Source organism: Mustela lutreola, chromosome X, assembly GCF_030435805.1.
Source record: "Mustela lutreola isolate mMusLut2 chromosome X, mMusLut2.pri, whole genome shotgun sequence".
NCBI classification, from domain to species: Eukaryota; Metazoa; Chordata; class Mammalia; order Carnivora; family Mustelidae; genus Mustela; species Mustela lutreola.
Window position 1 is genome coordinate 4,748,998 of NC_081308.1, and position 9,135 is coordinate 4,758,132.

Below are 9,135 nucleotides of genomic sequence, written 5' to 3' on the forward strand. Positions count from 1 at the left end.
TGTCCTCCTGCAAAGAAGATGCATGTTCACTTTCTCTCTCTACCAATTCCATCGTAACTAAAGCGTGTTTCCGTAAAGATGAAATATGCAAGAAATGTAAAAAAATAAATAAATAAAATCACATTGTCTACTCCATAAATATTAGTTCCTCACAAATCTCCAACACAGATTTGGGGACGTTAGCTGAGACCCTCAACTCTCTTTTTAATACAAAATGAAATGAAACATGGTATAGAATTTTATTTCTTTTTTTTCTTTAATAATTTTTCACCTCATTAAGATTAACAGGATACTTCTATATGCAAACATCCGCTGCAAGTTTTCAGCCACAGGAAACTGAATTCTCTTTCCATAAGTAAGCTTCTTTAGACACATCGCTTTGTATGTTATAGAAAACACTTCTCCTTAGTTCCCAAATAGGAAGGGGTGAAATTTGGAAATGCTGCAGAGACGATTCCAAATCTCAGCTAACCTCTTGCCCCAATTGCAACCACTCAGTTAGCCACTAGAGACCAAAAATAGTTGCTTAAACGTCGGTGTTTAAGGGTGTGAGATTCTGGTCACTACAAAATCCCTCCAAAGGCAGTACCGGTAAGCCAGGATTACTGGAAAGCTCAGAACACCTGTAAGGCTTCATTCCAAAGTATTTCACAGAAGGTCACAATTTGTGTTTTCCTAGGTGGAGCTAGGAGCTCCAGATTTCACTTGGCACTGCCCAAAGTGAGTGTCCCATGTCACCTTTTTTTCTCTTATCTTGGATTAGCTTGCCCCAATATACCATAGCCCAGCCCTGCAGCTGCCCAGGAAGCCACTAAGCCTTACTGGCCTCCTTCCTTCCGTGATCTTGGCAGCCGCCTTGGCCACCTGGCAACCATTAGCTCCAGATTGGTGTCCCAGGGTCCACCTCCATTGTTAAATACTTCTAAAATAGTCTACATATGAAACCTCCTCCAAAGGAGGTGATCCAACTTTGGTGTTTCTTCCCACATAGTTATGTGCAAACTAATCAGAATCCACAGTTTTAAAACGAGCCACTGTCTGACTTGACAAGCTTCATGAGACATCATGAGAGGTCATGAGGCTTCAGAAGACGTCATGAGGCTTCATAAGGTTCCAAAACATCAGTATCATTCATTGTTAATACTGCCTTTTCCAGAACTTTTGGATACATGGGTCCAGGTGAAATTTGATCTTTTGGATCCTGAGAAACATACACAAGATCTCTCCCATATGCCTTCGGAGGACAGTGCATGGCCAGAACTTTTTCTTTTGCCGTAAGGAGCATTGTCGATCGACCATCAGTCAGGAGAGAAGAATTTGCAGCTGTTCGTGTGCCATAGGGCTTGATGAATGCAGTTTTGAGTTTGGCCATCTGCTTCAGAGAGGAAGGAGAAATGCCATCATCTTTGTGATCTGTATCTTTTCCTGGTACTCTGAAGAGTGGAGCATCAGAGAGGAGTCCTGTGCCTTTTTGGCCAAGCTGTGTCAGGGCAAGGTGTACTCATCCCAGTCCATCTGGGAAAGAGCAAAGCCGGTGGTCAGTCCATCTGCACAGTGACCTATGTTCTCACTGGTGGAGAACTTGGCCACTGCAGGGAGCTCTAATGATAGGAAATTTAGTGTGAAGCTAGAGACTAAGTAAGGGTGCTTGCTGACCCAAAGTCTTGGCCTCATGAAGATCAAGCATCATGTTCCTTATTTTCCTTGAATGATAAATACAGCCTCCAGACATTCACGGTCATGACCCCACCACCCTGCCCAGAAGTTATCAAACCAACACGCGTAGTCTTGGGTTTGATGGGCAGAGCTGTAATCCATGGTGATGGCGTGAGCATGAGTCTTGTCAGAGAAGCCAGCTCTGTAGGCAACCTCTCCAGCCACATCAGTAGGACCAAAGATGTTACAATCGACAAATTCCTTTGGGACGTTGGTCCAATGCCGCAAACCAGAAAGTGCTTCTCCAGCCAAATCGTGCATGGTCATTCTACAAAGTGGCCTGACTTCAAAAGTGGACCGTGCACACCAATCCACCGCCACGATACTCCTTTGGTTGGGATTGGGTGAACTTTTCTTTGATTGGGTCTGGGCAACTGGGGCAGCTCTTGCTTGGAGGAAATACACAGAGAGGTTCTTGCAGAAATTCAGAGGCTCCCTTGTGATGTTCTGGGAAGATTTTTAAGACAGACTGGGAGTAACTATAATTTAATTTTTAGGTTGAAAAAAAAAAAAAACAGGGGTCGTATGAAATCCGTTTCATATGTAGACTATTTTAGAAGTATTTAAATATGCTCTTTTGGAGTCTGAGTCTCTGTCATGGCCCAGACTTCTGAGTATTTAGCAATCAGGAATGGCTATTGGTTGATCAATTCAACAATTGGGAACAATAGTCAATCTGTTCGTGATACTGTCTACTCTTGAACTACTCTTTTTCTTTTTCCTTTTCCATCTCTTTATCTTATAATAAGGTGGCAAAATAAAAAGGATGCATTTTCATGTGTATAGAGGAAACTCAACCTAAACTTAAAAGTATATTTATGTAAAAAAAAATCTGACACGTGATCCTCTGCGTTTTAAGTCCATCCTGCAAGTTCTGTGTCTGTGTGTGTGTGAATACGTGTCATAGACATTTTGTATGTATACACACCTATATGTATATATACATATATGTACACACACACCTATATGTATATACACAGTCATCAAAAGTTGATGGTCAAAGAAAAAGTTGATTGTCATTGTTCTAATTTTTTTTTTTTTTAACTTAGGGAGGGCTATGAGTTAACTGTTGGCATCAGCACCGAAAATGCTTCCATTAATGTCATTTACTGGAATGTTATATAAAACTTCCTGATAATTTCTGTCTTCCAGTGTTTTGATTTTTTTTTTTTTTTTTTTTTTTTTTTTTTTTTTGCTTCTGGAGTCCTGGGTGACAAATGTGCTTTCTTTTCATTTGTTCGATTCGTATATCTGGTTTCTGTGCTTCAGTAAAAATGCCAACTGAGGGGTTTTTTTTTTTTCCTTCTGTGAAGAATTTTTTCAGCACTCCAAAGGAAATACAGAAAATACAAGATAAGCTACTGCATGAAATAAAATTCATAAAAAAGCCCTTCCTGAGTGGTTCTCAAGAAGCATCCCCTGCAACTTTCTGCAGAGTGCTAAGTTTATCTCTTTGATTCAGTGGTCCAAGGCAGCTTCCACTTTCATCCTGCCGATGCGGGGTCGTTTACTTTTCAAGGAGGTCATAAAACACCCTGTTTATAAAGCACTTAGCTGCACTGCACAATGCAAAGAATAACATGTTAAAACACACGGAAGCCCTTCCTGTGGAATTTGAGATTTAAAAGCATCACGGCACGATGGATCTTTCTCCAAAATCTGCCTTGTCGGATTCATGATTTCAATGAAACGAAAGTTTCAAAGGCAAGTCCTCCGGAATTTGCCAAAACAGGCAGACTTCTCCTCTCTTGTCCTGTTGTATTTGAAAAGAGAACTAAATACACCACTTGCTTCTTCTAGTCTTTGTCACAGTTAGAAAAAGTCAATTTTCTCAGTTAACATGTTTCCACATATATTAGCCAATTATCCATCAGTGCCGTATTTTGATGTTAATTTTGTACCAGTAAACAGCGGGTGTACTAGGCGTGATTTGGAGTAAAGTGCCCCAAGGGTCCCTCAACTTTGCAGGCACTCACGTTGGGGCTGGATAACGCTTTCTCCAGGGCTGTCCTGTGCTCTGCAAATTGTTGAGCAGCATCTCTAACCTCGAGATTTTCCACACGTGTAACCTAGCCTCCCTTTTCTATGTTGTAATAACAAAAAAAATGTCTCCTGATACTGCCCGTGGTCCACTAGGGAACAGAATTGTCCTTGTAGGGAAGCTATGTCATTCTCAGCTTCCGGATGTTTAAGTTAGTATGGGGAGTGCTGTGAAGTGTGTAAGTCTGATGAGTCCCAGACCTATACCCCTAAGGCAAATGATACACTCTATGTTAATAAAAATATATCTATTTTATTTTTAAATTAGTATGTTAAACCACTCGTGGTGATTCTACTGTGCAGCCAAGTTGGAGAACGGGTGGTCTTTTCCTTTGTGGCTCAAGGTCTGGTCCCCCAATCAGGAGCATCACTTGGGAGATCGTTAGAAATGCAGAGTAGCAGGATCTGCCTTTTACCTGGACCCCCAGCGCATCTCGATGCATGTCCTTCAAGGAAACATCCTCTCTGAGAATTCTGTCACTTCCGAGTCCTGCTTGTGTCAGCAGTTTGCGGGGGGTGAGGGGGAGACGTGTGCTGTGGTGTTGGGACGTCGGGGCAGGAGCCGAAGGAAGGTGGAGAGCCCTTCGAGTTCTCTCTGGAGAGTTTGTTCCCATGAGAGACTCAAAAAGATTGTGTTAGGTCTTCCTGGAAGACAGGACAGGCGGTGCACGAGCTGACGGATGATGAAGGAGCTCCTTCTACTCTCATCCTGCTCTCTCTTCCTCTCTTTGCTTCCGAGCCCTGCCTTATAGATTTTCCTTTGCCTCCGGCTGTGGTGGAACAGTGTCTCAGCAGATCTCGAGTTAGCTTGGGCGGGCTTTGCTCTTTGCAGCCAGTTACACTGAGACCAAAAAAGAAGAAAAAAATGATGTTCCATTTTAGGTTAATAAATTTGGAGTGTGGGGATATAAAGTAATGGGAATCTGTGCCACTACGTTTATAAAGAAAGTTCTGTCACCACACGGTGTTGGTTCCAAGCTTCTGAAAGGCCATTTGATAAAAGCCTTTTAAGTGGCTAGAAATGAATACCGACGTCACTGTTTAATATTGCTTTTACGTACATATGTGTGGCTAATATATGTGGAAACATGTTAACTATGTGTGTGTGTGTGTGTGTGTATGCTTTTTTATTAATTATTTCTATTAGCATAGACTGTGTTATTAGCCCCAAGAGTACAGGTCTGTGAATCGTCAGGCTTACACACTTCACAGCACTCACCATAGCACATACCCTCCCCAATGTCCATCACCCAGCCACCCTCTCCCTACTCCTCCTGCCCCCAGCAACCCTCAGTTAGTTTTGTGACATTAAGAGTCTCTTATGGTTTGTCTCCCTCCCAATCCCATCTTGTTTCATTTTTCCCTTCCCTACCTCCCAACCCCCCATGTTGCCTCTCAACTTCCTCATATCAGGGAGATCATATGATAGTTGTCTTTCTCCAATGGACTTATTCTGCTCAGCATTAATACCGTCTAGTTCCATCCACGTCATCGCAAATGGTAAGATTTCATTTCTTTTGATGGCTGCATAGTATTCCATTGTCTATATAGACCACATCTTCTTTATCCATTCATCTGTTGATGGGCATCTAGGCTCTTTCCATAGTTTGGCTTTCCTGGAATTGATGCTATAAACATTCCGGTGCACGTGCCCCTTCAGATCACTACATTTGTATCTTTAGGGTAAATACCCCATAGTTATGCATGCTTTTATATACATATAAACATATGTTTAGAAATAATCCAAAAGAATGAAAAGGGGAATTAAAACAATTCTATGTTAGCGGATAGGTGAGTGTGAAACGTTTTCGTAAACGGGTAGACCTAACTGACAGCCATTAAAATGATAATCTCTGTGTTTATATAAGGACACTCAAAATATTTGTGTCAATTAAATGACAAAGACAAAACCCAAATTTTATTCATGGCAAGAACTGCAGCTGTAAAATGTGTGCCTGCATAAGGAGGAAATGGGAGTGAAGTGCAAAGAATAAGCTTAATTGTTTAAAAATCGAGATCGTGCACATTTTTCTTTGTTTTCATAAAGTGAGACAACAGATGAAAATATGCCTGTGTTTCTCGCATCCAGGAGACCATAAATACTGTGTCATTTTTACATAAAGCTTGGGCGACACAAATTTAGGTGTTTTCTTCTTTTAAATAGTTTTCAATTCCCTGTAAACAGAAATACAATATAATGGTTTCGAGTATACCCAGGTGTGGGAAATATGAAACCATTACTTTGTCTGTAGAATCAGGTGTTTTTAGGGTCCCTGGTTAAGCTGTTTTTTATTTGTGTTTTCATTAGCAAAAATGCAGATGTGAATGACTTGGTTGGTCCTGTGTTTAGAGCCTTGCTGCCACTCACGCGACTTTTTGAACTAGGCTGGCTCTCTAAACATCTGCATCCTGATGCATGAAATAGTTATGCCTATAACACAATGGGTGCCAAGGTTTTGTGTAAATTATAGGGGACATTGACACACAAAGCTTTGCGCACTGCCTGGCAAATTATTATCACTTAATGGATACCCGTTGTCATGTCTGTTGCTTCCGTCATACGTCAGCAGCAAATTCCTGTGTGAGAAGATAACAATAAAGTCATCATCTCCTTTTTACAGATTTTCAGTTTCAGTGTTTTACCACGGTGCATATGCATTCACATTTGACCTGTATTTATTAATATGTTAAATGTCAAGGCATACTTAATGAACCTCAGTTTATAAAGATGATTTAATGAAAGTGATAGAAGCATGCTCACAGATACTTGAATTCCTGTTTACAATATTGGCTTGATTGGACACACGCAAACACAAAATCATTTTTTAAGGAGCCCTCATTGGAAAGTACGTCTGCATAACCGAGTTTTCAATAATTTAGACTGCTGTGTTTTGTGGTCCCCTCGAAATGTGTTCCTGGGAAGATGGCGGCACCACACTGGTGTTCGGCGTCTACTTCGTGTAATAACGCATTCAGGTTCCTCAAGCTTAGAATTCCTCTCCTGGAACTTAACCCACAGCCCCTGTAGGCTTCCATCTCAGCACATCTGCTTCACCCTGAAGGACCTCAGGGCAGGCAGAACTGATGAAAATAGGGTCGTGTTCCTGCTCCTGTTGTGCTGTGAGTAATAATGTTTCCTTCTTCTCTGACCCGGGATCTCTAGTCTTCTGCCAACACTCATGAAACTGAGGCGGGGGGCCTGTTGACTTGCAGGTAGGAAATCGTCTCCACTCCTTCAGGTCTTGGTGTGTGCAGGTGTCAGCCTCTGTAAATACTCAGAACGAGATGCTTGTAGGGCACTTCCGAATAAACCTTCTCCGTATTTACAAGCTCCACTTCGTCCCGTAGTGTCTGGGTTCTCGTTGCAGATACTTTCACATCCACGTGATTCATGTTGTTGCGCGCTACTTGTATTTTTTAAGGATTTTAAAAAAGATTTTATTTGTAAATAATCTCTACAGCCAACATGGGGCTCAAACTCACAACCCCAGGATAGAGTCATGCTCTAGTGACTGAGCTAGCCAGGTGCCCCTATGTTACTTTCTTTTCTTAATTCTAATCATTTATGATCAGCTGTTTGGTTCAGTTAAAAAAGAAAAATTGCCTATGAGTGTGTGTGGGTATATATGTACATACAAATCAACATTTATATTGCATTTTTTTGCAAAGCCCAGGGATTTTTAAAATTTTTAAATTTTAAAAAATTTACTTCTCAATATTAATTAAAACGGTTCTTAATCTTGGCAGTAGCACATTAGCCCGAAGGAAGCATACATTTTAAAAGTGTGAGTGCTTCCATAGAACAAATATATCAAAATCTCTTTATGTAATTTTAAACATGTGATCAAATTTGAAAAGCATTGGACTGACTTTGCAAAAGGAGATGCCTCGCCTTGCCTCACTTTTGTGCTTCCCAAACTTTACGACCCATATGGATCCCCTGGGAATCTTGTTAGATTTTAGGATGACATTGGGTCAGTCTGGAGAGGGGGCCCCTACTCTGCTTTAGTACCAGGTCCGCAGCTGAAGTCATTGCTCCTGCTCCAAGTTGAAACGTTGAAAAGCAACGTCATCGTGACCTTTCTCCTCAAAGATTGTGAAAAACAAACCAGTATAAAGCAAAATTTAACTCCATGTTCAAATGTTTCATCGATGGAGATGTAGAACATGTTCTTAAAGACTTTTTCAATAAGAGCAATGAATGAAAACCGGGGACTAAGACAAAGAGAAAAACGGCTCTACCAGGAAGGGAGCAAACCATCTCTCTCGATCCCATGCACTGAGTTTTGCTGCGTAAATCAATGTCTGCTACAGAAGAAAGCTCACGGAATTAGAAAGTTGTAATCAGCTGAAGGCTCCCTGCCTTGCCTTGGCATTTATGTCCCTGAACGGGGCCATTAGTCTGGGAAATGGTCTCTTTGTGTGGCACGATGTTCATTAGGACCTCACTGTCTCTTCCCTCGTATTTCTTTAGTGCCCCGTCCTGGAGAGACAAACATTGACGTGAACTGTACCATAACACTCTTACCATGTGGGCCGTTACAGGTGGTCTTAATGTGCTCTTAAAAGCAGAATAATTGAAACACAGGAACAGTAGGAAGTCTAGAGATTCTTCTCTGTTCTTTTTTTTTTTTTTTTCCCCTAAACAGTGAGTCAAGTTCCAAAGGCAAGGAAAAACGCAGGTGACAAATATGGTGTAGCTGAAATCTTATTCACGCGTGTGCTCATGCACAGACACACACACACACACACACACACACACACACAGAGGATAGAGTGATGAATCCACAAGTATAATTTCAGGTGTGGGTATGGCCTGAATTTATACCCTGAATTCACAGGGTATGAATAATGAGCTAAGTGTATCAACACAGAGACGTGCATCCCTGGGTCTTCATTGATGGGATGTGACTCTTGCTTGGAATATAGCAGTGACAGAGAAAGTGTTGTTCAGAGGTGGGTAGACCTGTCATAGAAGGTACATGTCACGCTGTACATTCAGAAGGCCTAAAATTTATAGAAAACTGTGAACCTGACCTAGAAAATGCAATACAAGCCTTTAGGATTGAAATAATTAGACAACTGTGTAATCTGGTGTGATAGGAGCTTATGGCAATGGTCAATGTCCAGTGACTTCATATGGGACGTCTTTGCTTTGCTTTTTTACACTCTTCTTCTCTCCCCTTTGCTCCCCTCCCCTACATGGGGCTCAAACTCTTGACCCCGAGATGAACAGTCTCATGGTTTTTCAACTGAGCCAGCCAGCTGCCCCCGGAAAATATTTTTTAAACAAAAACTCACAAGTGACATTCACCATAATAATGGGCAACAGAAGGCTACTTTCTGTGATCAGCAGAGATCAGAGAGTCTTACTTCCTG

At 41.5% G+C, this 9,135-nt stretch overlaps 1 pseudogene; it reads right to left on the reverse strand.

Annotated features, from left to right (window-relative positions):
- Positions 1-749: 749 nt before the first annotated feature.
- LOC131822105 (trifunctional enzyme subunit beta, mitochondrial-like) lies at positions 750-7,149 on the reverse strand (annotated as a pseudogene).
- Between the last annotated feature and the right edge of the window lie 1,986 nt (positions 7,150-9,135).